The 12,661-nt window shown below is 39.7% G+C and overlaps 1 long non-coding RNA gene across 1 annotated transcript; it reads right to left on the bottom strand.

Moving 5' to 3' along the window:
• Positions 1-1,553: 1,553 nt before the first annotated feature.
• LOC118156630 lies at positions 1,554-11,392 on the bottom strand. Its single transcript, XR_004746355.1, has 2 exons — positions 11,286-11,392; positions 1,554-3,879 (listed from the first exon to the last, which is right to left on the bottom strand). It is a non-coding gene; the product is annotated as an uncharacterized LOC118156630 (long non-coding RNA).
• Positions 11,393-12,661: the final 1,269 nt, after the last annotated feature.

Here is a 12,661-nt window from a genome sequence, read left to right as displayed (position 1 = left end):
GCTGAGAGTGAAGGCTCAGGGGAGACCTCAACACAGCCTTTCAGTACCTAACAGATGCTTATAAAAAAGATGGAGAGCAACTTTTTGCTTGGGCAGATTATGATAGAACAAGGGGGAATGGTTTTAAACTAAAAGGGGGGAAATGGAGATTAGAGGTTAGGAAGAAGTTCTTCACTCAGAGGGTGGGGAGTCACTGGCACAGGCTACCCAGAGAGGCACTGGGTGCCCCATTCCTGGAGGTGTTCAAGACCAGTTTGGATGGGCTTTGAGCAACCTGGTCCAGTGGGTGACATCCCTTTCCCTGTCAGGGGAGTTGAAATAGGGTGATTTTTAAGGTCCCTTCCAACCGAATCCATTCTGTGACTCTATGATATGCTGGAGGTGATCAATGTGACTGCTCTGTACCTAAGTCCACATTATTTATTTAGAACTATGCACCTTCCAAAACTGCAGATTAAAGTAACAGAAATTCAATTCAGGTAGTTTTCAGTTTCCTGTAGTGACCCAAGAACAGGAATACTTGTCTGTAGACAACAAATTGAATTAGGAGGCTTACTGGAAGCAGTGGATGACCTGCCTCATTAAGCCAGCTGACATCTTATTGTAATCTCTGACTGAAGGATCTATTCATGGAATTCTGCTTTCATTTCAAGGTTTCCTTACTTAATCCTCTGTGGTATATTATATGTTCTTCCTACAGGAAGGTTATGCTACTAGGATTTCTTTGCATGAAACACAGCTGGCATTTGCCATCATATAATTTTAATATGGTCTCTTCAGCCAAACCTTATATTAAGATGCATTTTTCTCACATAGAAACACTGGGCTCTGTATCTAAGAGTCACCTAAATAAAGCTCTATCTGTGAGCAGAACACTCTACTGGGACTGCCAAGATTTGGTCTCTTCTTCATTATCTTCTCTATCAATATTCTTTGACATAATTAACTCACTTCTTAATCTGGCATGTGCTCTGTGCTGTTGAACTCATGTTTACATGTTTTGATTTGATATAGTGTAATAGACATTTGTAATACTTGTTTCCCAGCACATTACATATAAACAGCAATTCTCTTGAACTAAGCCTGTAAAATATGGCAAAATAATAGGATACAGGTCTTCATGTTCACTTATTTTACTCTTCATGTTGATCTACAATATATTACTTCTGATTTATGTAACTCCATAATGTGTTTGGAGCTTTGTCTGTCAGACCTATGGCCACACAAACAGTATGACTGTGTCACCCAGATACCTATAAAACATGTATTGAGGAATAAAGGCATATGCTCTTGGAGTTAGCACAGGACTAGATTGGGTTAAGTATGTTATTTCTCTGTTCTCTTTTGCTATTAGAAAATGTACTGCATGACAACAGAGTCCTTATCTAAATTACAGAGCATTAAAACCCTTCAAGAAATACACTGATCATACTCCTCTTTTATCCTATTGAGAGGGATGGCAGAGTAGAGCAGTTTGATTTCATTTACTTTTTTTTAAAAAAAAAAAAAAAAAAACTGGTATCATCAGTCTTTGTAAACAAAACTATTTGCTGTTTTTGTTTTTGTTGTTGTTGTTGTTGTTGTTTTTTACTGCAGCCTGTCTGCCTTCAGAGTAAAAAGTAAGTTAACCCTCCGACAACATTTCTTGGAATGTCTTGGATTGTTCCTGTGAATTTGACCTGTCAGTTGACTTCAGGGCCTGGACACCTTCTACTGGATGAAGGACATAGGAAGAACAAAACAAAACCAGCAACAAAAGTCCATGTTATGATTGTCTCCCAGTCAAGTCAGTGTTCTGATAGGCATGAACATACTGGAGTTTTATCAGCTAGCTAAAACTGCTTCCTACATCAGGGCTGAGCATATTTGCCATATGCTATGCCCACCTCTTTGGAGACTTGCATTGTTTTCTGCCTTTTCCTTGGCTGTAAAAAATAATACTAAATAAATAATTATTTTTAAAGCCTAAACTAGGGTTTGCCTTACAGATTACTTTCTTAGGCAATTAATTTTGTCTTTCACTCTGCCATCCTGATTGCCACAAATGCAGTTCCTCACTAGGAGAGTGGCTCTGGAGGCCCAAGTGCATTGTGCTGTTCAGATACCCTGCAGTGAGCAGGGGCCTCACTGACTCAGAAGCCCAGAAGTGGTATCTTGGAGGAGGCCCAACATGAACGAAAACTAAGGCCTCTGACATACTTCTCTGCTTGTTCAAAGAACAGTTGGGAGTGCTGTCAAAGGTTATTCAAGGATATCCACATCTCTGGATTGGCCAGACTACCATATTTATTTAAAATTCATCCTACACACATCAAATAGTTTTGTTTCAATATTTTAGAGGAATATTACTTCTCAGGAAACTATCAGATTTCTGTGCTCTCTCACCATATGTCTTCCCTACCTAAAGTCTCTACAAATTTGTATCCATTCAGCATGGGGCTCAGCATAAACTCTTAGTGAGCTGTGAGCTGCTTTTAAAAATGTCATTGAGAGAACTGTCAGAGAAAGGGCACTGTCTTGCAGATCCCTGATGATCCATCCAGCAAAACATTTAAACAAACCCTTAAAGTCCACTTACAAATATCCCCAAACCAACTTTTTTATCTTTTTTATTCACATATGTGGGATTAAGTGAGTTCTTAAAAGTTCTGTGAGATCAGGGTTTGAGGGGTGCTTTTTTTTTTTTTTTTTTTTTTTTTAAGAGTTCACTAGATAGGTGAAAAGATTTGGTTTTGCACTTGCAATTGTTGCACAAATTTGGCATGAAATGCACTCAGGCAACCTGATACAATTGTTATTCATTATTTCAGGAATCCTAAATGCTGATGTAATATGGTCATGTACAGGTTATTTTCAAGGGGAACAGACTAGAGAGGGAGAAGAGGGTTTAACCTCACCATACTTAAAACCAGGGCTGACTTCAAGTTGCATACTGAAGTTCAAGGATGTCTTTGCTAAAATCAGACACATATATGCGCTTGTTTACACATGGTCACACATAGTCAAGCTTATTGTGCAACTTACAGGAATGAGACTAAAATTCTATGTAAGTCAGCCCCTAATCAGTGGGCAACTGGTCACATATGCAGGAGGTCAAAGGCACTGGCTGTGGTCCATGCCACATGACTGCGTTGAGTTGGTTATGGAAACTGAAAGAATTTAACCATACTATTCAAAACGGCCACGATGTCAAAGCAGACCATCCTTCAATAAATCCTAAAAGCAGAGGACAGCATCTCCAGTTCAATTACCGGGGGATAAACTGGAGCTGTTATATCAACTCAATTCTTTAAACAGCAATCTCTGCTCCGCTCCCAAGTGGTCTTTGCTGAACTGACTGCATCTTATAAAAATATCCTTAAGCTGGGCTTGAATTTACCACCTGGCTGTAGCTGGCAGCAGAATCTCAGTAGCAGACAAAGCTGGGTCTGGCCAAATAGAGTCTGTATTTACCTAGTTACTTGGACGTGTTTAAAATTGGTGCAAGTGTGTCAAAGAACTAGAAGATCTGTATTAGCAAGAGAGCGTTTTCATAGATGCTTTGCTGTAGCCAGAGTTAAGTATATTCTCATTCTGAGAATGTACAGATTAGATCCCAACAGTGTGTCCTCAAAATCCTTTAAAATACTGCAGAAAATTCTTTCAACTTTCACTAAAATTCAATTTTTAAATCTGCAGTTTCTACTATGTAGACATATGGAAAACCTCACCCAAATGCTGTCAGATAGTATGGCTTCTAAGCAGTCAATGCGACATTTGTATTTGTATTCATCTCTGCTCAATGTAATGCTTTCCTTCCTTGGACATACTTAGGACCACCTTCCAAACAATCCAGAAAACAGATTTACAAGCATATCCACATATCCACAAAAGATACACCTGAGAAAAAAACTAGTGGTCTTTACTGAGCCCTATGGCAATTCAGTTTTTACCAGTCTGGAGTGAGAAAGACAGCTCTGATTAGATACACAGATACAGATTTTATTCTGGAAGCCAAGAAGCCTTTATATTTGACATCTTTTAGACTTTATGCAGTACGTGCTGTACAAACAAGTACTGAGTTCACTAGAGGGGAAGATAATAATGGTAACAGACTTCTGGAAATGTTTTTGTTGAATGCTGTATAAATTAAGGGGTTTAGTCTGAGGCCAAAAAGAGATACAAGTGGAAGAAGATTCACAGGGAATAGGGACAAGTCAGAGGTGACAGAAGTAACAACTTTATTACTTATACAACTAGAACTGACCACAGAACAGAACTGCTAAAATAACAAACGATAAAAAATTAGGCAAAAGGCTAGACCAAGCATGCCTAGAATAGTGTGATAAATTAAGTACATCCACGTGCCGTATTTGTAGGGAAGCACTGAGAAGCAATCTCGTACATTAGAGATTAGATTTTAAACAAAACAAAAGAAAACAAAAAGCACTGATATTTGCCTATTTCATGTTCACACAGAGCTTCCCACTTGGAGATGCAATAGATTCTCCCTTCCTATCATTTTCATATTTAAAGCCCACTTACTACCCACCTATTAGAAACTTGCTTATTTTTTAGCATCATAATACATATAGAAATTTAAATATATGGCTTTTTCTGTTAATTTTATGCAGTTGTATTGCTTAAGTTTTTATTTTCTGTAATATTTGCATTGTGTCAATTGGAATCATTCACAGAAATCAATAATTTCATAACAATGCCTTTTAAAATTGGTTCCTTGGAATCCTTTGTTTTTCTGGAATTGGTTCCTTGAAGTCTGCTGATTGCCAGCTCATGTTTGAGTGTCTACAGTCTCAGCTCCCCATGTCTACTGCCTATTCCAGCATGTGGTACTCCAGCTTGTGATGTGGTCACAGCTGCCCAGCATCTGCAAGTAGATCAAGGTAACTGCTACTGACCCAAGGAGCTGGAGAGAGATCTGGGCCATAATTTGACCACTCACAAATTTGCAATGGGTCTCTAACCAACCTGCACTACTTCTGTGCTTGAATATCAATAAGCACACCTAGAAAATTAAAGCAAACCTCCCTCTGATAAAAAGTCTCTTTTCAGAATTTTTATAAGCAGCTCAGTTATGGAGGTAACATACATCAGCAAAAACCATTTTTGCCTCCTATTCTAACAAAGAAATTAAGAGGATCAAGAACTTCCTAGAGTTTTGCAGACTGTAAGTTATGGCCAACATCATAATGGTTTCGGTTGTGGAGCTACTAGAATTAGTATCTTAAGAGTGACATGCATCTTTTTCCACTACAAAATCTATGGTAGTCACAGAGGGCATCTCATCTAGGCAGGTAGACATGTACTTCCAAAAGAAAATTATCTGCTTCTAAAGTAGGTAGCTGATACTGACCATAGAGGGAGCCTAACTACTACCTAAGACTGGATGTCTTACTTCTGTGCAGCCAAGCTAGGTGAGATGAAATCCCCTCATAGTACACGAAGACAGTTAAATGCAAAGCTTCAGTTGGAGGTCTTGAAAGTAGAGGAGATGTCACACAGAGAGAGGTCGTGATGATTCTCAGCAAAATAAGATGACACAGATTAAGGGGAATGTAGGAATTCATAGCAAGTGCCGCTTTAGCTGGAGTAGTGTCCAAGCAATCTGCCATACAGCTGTTGTAAATGGTCCCAAATCCAGTAATACCCCAAAGAGAACTGAAAACTGTAGTTCAAGACACACCCTGGTATTCAGGCTGTGAAAGGCTTACACATCATGAGGCCCTTCTTTGCAACAAGAGTAGGGGCATGTTCATGGCAGATGATGGGAATCAGTGGGAGACAGCTATTTGAGTATCTCCAAACACGGGAGCTTAACGTGACTACGAGGATATGTTTTGCTGGTATCCTGAGACACCAAATGTCTACACAAGCAGGCTGTCTAAACTCTGTAGTGACTGATGTATCGCTGGTTTATAATTGTCCAGGGAACGGTTAGGAGGCTGCAGGTAAAGGTCCTGGATTAGAACTTGATAAAACACCTTGGAGACTGGGTAGACCCTTCATTATCCAAAATAGGGATAAAACAAAATTCTCATTTCCATCGTAGTGAATAACTTACAGCAGAACACTTGCTGTCTCAAGTCTGTCAGAGCAGCTCAGCCAATACAGGTAAATCAGACTAAAATGGGACGCAAGAGATGAATATCACTTCCAAGAGATGCATATACTGTGTCAAATAGCTGCATCCCCATCACTGCGTGCCTGCTGATCACAAGCAGGCTGTTACCATTTCCAACTGCACTGCCATCAGCCCCTCACACGATGTCTGCATCTGGCTGGCAACTAACTCAGCTCAAAATTGCTTGTGGTGCAAAACAGTTTTAGTGTGTCATCTCTTAAAATTAGGAAGAAAGCAGCCAATTTCTCAATAATGGACAGAAGGGTTAAGATGAAAGAGAGTAAAGTCCCTGAGCCCTTGGAATTTCGAGCTTCAATGTCCCCCAGAGATCACCTACAAAACTTTACTGCCTTGCTGCATTGAATGTATTTGTGAGCATACAGGGATACGCATGTTCGTACAGCAGAGCCTTTAAACTCCATGGCTGCAGCAAGGATTATTTTATAATATAAATAAAACAATATTCTAGGACTCCGTCCAGGGCCATTAAGCTTTCCTCTGCTCAGTTAGTTTTGGCTTTGGATGATTACAATAAAAATATATATTAACTATGGTTAATATATATTTTCTCAAGCATTTGGGAGTTCTGAGGGACACAAAGCAAGAAGGGAGAAAAACTATTAATTAAAAATTCATGCATGTATATATATACACATATATGACACTTAAAATGACTTCCAAATATTTTATATTACATATTAATCTATCTATATATGTCTAGATAGCTAAAATGCAGAGAGATCTGATGACTCAGTCACATCAGAGCCTCCTCATCGCCAGTCCTCAGTTATTCATAGACCTTCTGCCCACCTGCTTCAGGTCTGACAATACAGCCCCACCAGAGCTTCCTCCAATGTGCCATGTTGCATTAATGTACAATTAAATGTACCACTGTCTGAGCTGAGAGCAGCTGGCATGAAATGATATAAGTCTGTACTCTAAGACCCACGTTGCCATCAAACTACTTACTGGCAGTGAGCATTCTCTTCTACTAACTCCCAAACTACAGGGTTTGGGAGAACTATCCTAGGCAAAATTCAAGCCTGGGATTGCTTTAACAATTTAATAATGCATATGATCAGGGTTCAGTACCCAGCACTGTTTCATCTACTACATAGACAGAAGATCTCCCAGGAAAATCCATTCTACATCACTGTCATTAAGCTAATGGAGTTTCTGCAGCAACATCAGCTCTTCAGTGGAGTTACTCTAGGTTCTGAAATTCTGTACCTCTGCCACTGGTCCAGTCCCTGGCCTGAGGTCTCTTGTGCAGCAACTCTCACCTATCTCTGTGTTTTCACCCCCTGGCAGATTTCTCAATGTCTGGCTCAAGTGAGTGCCCAAAGCAAAGTTGGATTCGAGAACTCCAACCTTGTTCACCACAATAAGGCTTCTGATCTCTGTAATGGAAATTTCTGCCCTCTCCTTGTCACACAGGCCAAACCAGAATCCACCACCCATACACGTTGGTTGAGCTGTACATCACACAGCCTTTCCTGCACAGCTCCTTTTTCCTTTCCAGCATTCACACACAGTGAGTCTCTGACCACAGTTTTATAGTCAGAACATTGACAAATTCCAGCTGAAGCAAGAAAGCTCAGTGTGAATCAGAAAGCTCACTATGAATAAGAAACAGTCCAGGTCCATAAATGCTGGCAGGCACTGGCCTTGCTTCTGTCCCACAACAAGGGAGGCCAGAAGTTCTATTCTTCGAAGCCCGTCAGTTCCTATAGAACAAATTAGAGTCTCTTTGAGAGCTGAAAAATTGCTAGAGGGATGCAGGCAGCCAAGCCTGAGAGTCTTTCACTGGCTGGCCTTTCTTTGGAGAGGCAGGATGCTGGAAAGTGGGATCTGAACAGCATTTGATCTCACACAGTCAGGCTTCCTATCTTGGCCTCCACGTGTAGTCTTGTAACCAAAGCCCTGATGCAGCTACCTAACTGTGCACATGAGCTGCACAGCCTGGCTCAGCTATGGAAGAACTGAGAATGGGCTCTTTGTCCTGAGCTGACAGCAGTACACACTGATCCAAATGTACCCAGATGAATGAGGAAGCCATTGCTGTGGAGAAATGCTGTAGCTCTTGCAAAGGAGGCGCAGACGTAACTGCTATTCCCCATTAGCACTGGGCAAAGTAATACGCTGCCATGCACCAGGCAATGTATGCATCTACCCAGACTGCAGGGATCTGTGATAACAGGCACCAGACAGTGAACTATCAGCACTACAACACAAAACTGTATTGTCTGTTAGCAGTGAACAATGACTACATGAATTTGTTTTCACAGGCACAACAGAGATCCAATCAGCTGCAGGCTCTGGAGGACTGGAAATAAGCAAAAGCTTCCCAAACACAGCCTGTGAATAAAAAAGAGCCCAGACGGCAGGAGCAGTCTATTCACCACAAAGAAATGTGTCCAACGAACATTAACGCCCTGAGAAAATTAAATACTGAGGATTTTTTTTGGCACATACTAGAAAGCTAAACATATTTCCTTAACTGCAAATAGTTATTAAACACAATAGATTATACAAATAGATAAATAAATAAATAAATAAATAAATAAATTAAAAAAAGGCAACATTTCATAACTAGGTATATCTTTGCTCTCAGAAATGTTCCAGTGAAATTAAAGAGACTTCCTTGCTGGAGCAACAGGGTTTTAAGGCACCTGCAAGACATTTAACCACTTCAGCTGCCTGACAGTGCTGTGGGAAAGGCACGTTCCTGCTCATGTTGTTCAAGTGCAATTTATTGCTGTAAAATGCTTAACTGTGAAGTTTCAGAGGAATATTGCACAAATGCAACACTGACGCTGCAGAAGCAGCACATATGTTTGACTGCTGACAAAAATCCTCTTGAAATCAGAATCAAGCCCATCAACATTAGCAGGAAGTATAACATAGCTAGGCATTTACTTATATTTGAAGTAGAACTAATTATAGCAATATAAAACACCAGGATCAGACTTTACATTTAATAATACTGTTTCATTTACCACTGACATGTTTCATCCAGAAATGGTCTCAACCTGAGTGGGAGGAATCCCAGAGATACTATGTCCCAGGGTGTCCTTGACCTTCTGTCAGTTCTGAAGACCTACTCAAGGAACTAAGGATTCCTTATGTTGTAATCACCTGCACTACAACCAAGGCTGGTTGGCATCCTATTGCACCAAAGTGTCAGTGCTAGTTATCTCAAGGGTTAGCAGGATTTAATGTTATTACTCCGGCTAGCCAACTGCATCTTTGAGGACTCACCCTTCAAAAGCTGTCTGCATTTACCTGCTTGATTGTGCTTTCCAGGCAAAAGTATTGTCCTCTCAAACCAGAAATAAAAGTTATGACCCAAACAAGATGCAGGTACAAAGATAGAAGCCCTAGCAGTGAAGCCACCAGTGAATGAAAGCCCCTGAATAGAACACTTGCACAGCATTCAATTCCAATTTAGTACCTATTGTTGTACAAGTCTTCAAACCCCTGGTCCACCTTTATGCAGGAGCAACATTGATGGCAATGTAGCTTTGAGCAAGAAATGTGAATCTTTAGCAATTAAAAAAAGTTAACAGACTTGTATTCAGAGGGCTGCAAATCACTTTCACATTCTGGGAGGAGTTATAGGGATGGAGTCTAAACTTCTCTATTTTCATCACTTCACAGGTTTCAGTGGCAGTCAGGATTTCCCCACCTTCTATTTCCTATTTTAGTTTCAGCAATGAACAATAATTCTATTGGTTAGAGCAGTTCTCATCTCACAAGCTGTCCTTTGATTAAGAAAAAAGGAGTATCACAGTTGACAGATTTTCCTCTATTTATTTGTTCTGCTTTTGTTTCTGAGGAGACAGAAAAGATGATGGACTGCAGAGATCCCTTTCTTTTCCCTGGAGATATTGATATGGATTTTAGCACACTATTGATTTGTTTCTGAAGATATGGATCAATGTGAGTTGCAGCTTCCAAATATCATAAAAAACAAACAAACAAACAAACCCAATAACAACCTCCCCTACTCTTAGCAGACAATTTGATCACCTAAGTTCTGTTGATTGTATTTGCAGTCTGCTTCAGAAATACAGAACACCATGGGTCAGTGGAAGGGATAATGCTCCACAATGCCACCCCTCTGACATTTAACCAGTTTAAACCATTGTATGGAGCTCTTACATTCTATCGTTCATTTGGAAGCTCATTCTATTCTTAATTTCCCTTCAAGTACAACTGGCTAATGCTGTATGGATGATCAGCCGTCTCTGCTGGGAGGAGCCCTTTCCTCTTTAACCAAGACAAGTGCTGGTTTGAAACAAGAGATCTACTTTGCTATTGTGATGGCTGTGGGATGTCTTTTGTGGCCAGGACAACAAAGATGCAATTAGAGTATTAAGTGTGGATGCTCACATTTCAAAGTGTAAATAAATGAAAACACAGAGAGAATGTGTCTCGATTTAAGAAATGTGACTCTATAAGAAAAAAGCAAAACAAAACTATCTGAGACTTTACTGAGTTTCCAGGTATCATGTTGCACTGGACATACCTGATGAATAAAGCTAATGCATTGCAAGGCACAGAGGTTTCTAAGGCACCTCATGAACAGAAAGCCACATTCAGCTTGTCACTATCAGGCAACAGAAGTGAACAATGAAGAAAGCCAAAAAAAAAAAAGTATAGCATATATTTGGAGCTTTTAAATATTTGCATTTCAATAATTGAAAAATTTGGAGCATCAAGTTGAAAACCAATATTTCAAAGTAATTAATATTTTCAAATTGAGATTCTCAGTGTTCTGTTACAATCAGTGTCTAACCCTCACTGACCTGACTTTTCTGTTGTTTGTTTCTTTAAAGAAAGAAAATTCCACACAAAATCATGGACTAAAAATTCATGTAACTAGGATGATGCTTATATGACTGCTCTGCTGCTCTGCTCTTTTACTGCTCCCTTTTCCCATCTCAGGTATTTAGCCAGTAAGCTCTTTGTGATTGCCTCCTGCTCTGCTTACCCAGGGCACAGCATAACCCAAGTTAACAATGAGTAATGGACTTTGCTTCTCAACATTTCATATTGTATTTGACCTACATTTTATCAATCCATGTTTGCATCAGAAAATGCCTTGTGAAAATGGACACATCACCAAGTTATGCTGTGTTGAATGTTACGGGAAAATGACCTTCAAATGCAGGTAGAAAAATGGATTAATTGCTCTTCAAATACCAAAGAACAGTGGAAACCCAAACCAAAATTCTTGAAGTGCTTCATGTTTGATCCTGTCTACAAATTAAAATAAGTTGGGATAGATAGAATCAGGTTTTTGGCTTCTGTTAATCTGTTACAGTCTGCTTGAGTGGGGAAGAGAGAGACAGTAAGTACTAACAAGGTCAGTTGGGTTTTACAGTCTAGCTTCATGCTTCACTTGCATCCATTTCCAGAAATGTCTGCATCCTTCTGGCTGTCTTAAATGCCTTCCAAATCCCTGTTGCTTTTCATGTCTGCTTAATTACCAAGACTAGAGCTGCAATCACTGAGATGGAAGACCAAAAGTCAATACAATCACACTTTAAGATCAGTCAGAAATTAAAATGATGTGAAACTAATTGAGCCTTGACCTCTTCACCACAAAAACCACTCTGTTGTAGGCTTTGGAACTCTCAGATGTGAATTTTCTCCCGTGAAGATACAATGCTCTATACATACAAACCACTAAATTATGTGACAATAACCCAAAATAATGTGTTAATAATAGAGATTTTTTTCCATCAGCATCCATCAGTAGAAAGGGTTGATCTTAAAAAAGGTAGTTAGTCACCACAGCTAATAGAAATAGTCAAACTCGTAGTGTACAGTGTGTTGGTATAGCAGATGGAATTGCTGGACAGAGTTTCATTGACAGAATAAACTGATGAGTCTGTTTTTATATACAAAGAAAATCAAATTGTGTCTAGTATGATTCATAACAGTAACAAAATACATTGGATTTGCTTTCATTTCCATCAGAAAACAGGAGAACATATTGCTGATGAATTTGTGTGGTTGAAAAGTCCTGAAAAACCATCTTGTTCTCAAATATTCATAAATTAGCTATCTGTCATAAAGAATACATAATCTCAAACTGCAGCAGCATTATAGACGGGGGCGGAAAAGTGCGTGCTCCTGAGAAGAGAAACAACATATTCATCTGAGAGAGACACAGAATGAGAAAGCAAGCACTCAATATTAGCAGACCCAGGCATGGAAGAATTTCCACTGCTCAGAAATCTGGGAAGCAAAGTACCACGGCTTCACTTCTGCTCCCCAGCCTTGATATAGAGACAGCAACAAAACCCACTGACTTTGACATGCAATCTTCTTAATTCTCATGTTTAAAGATCTCTGAGGAGACCTTGCAAGGTCTCCCTTCTTACACTAAGAAAGATTCACCCTGGTTCCTTTCCTAATTCTACAACTGCAAACCTGTAGACGGCTGCAAAGTTGTGTGCACAGAGCTGCCGCTCAGGCTGGATGTTGTAACAGCCTTGTGTAGCAAATGGTTATTTCTGAAATGTATCC

Source organism: Oxyura jamaicensis, chromosome Z (genome assembly GCF_011077185.1).
Source record: "Oxyura jamaicensis isolate SHBP4307 breed ruddy duck chromosome Z, BPBGC_Ojam_1.0, whole genome shotgun sequence".
NCBI classification, from domain to species: domain Eukaryota; kingdom Metazoa; phylum Chordata; class Aves; order Anseriformes; family Anatidae; genus Oxyura; species Oxyura jamaicensis.
This window is presented reverse-complemented; position numbering and strand designations above follow the sequence as displayed.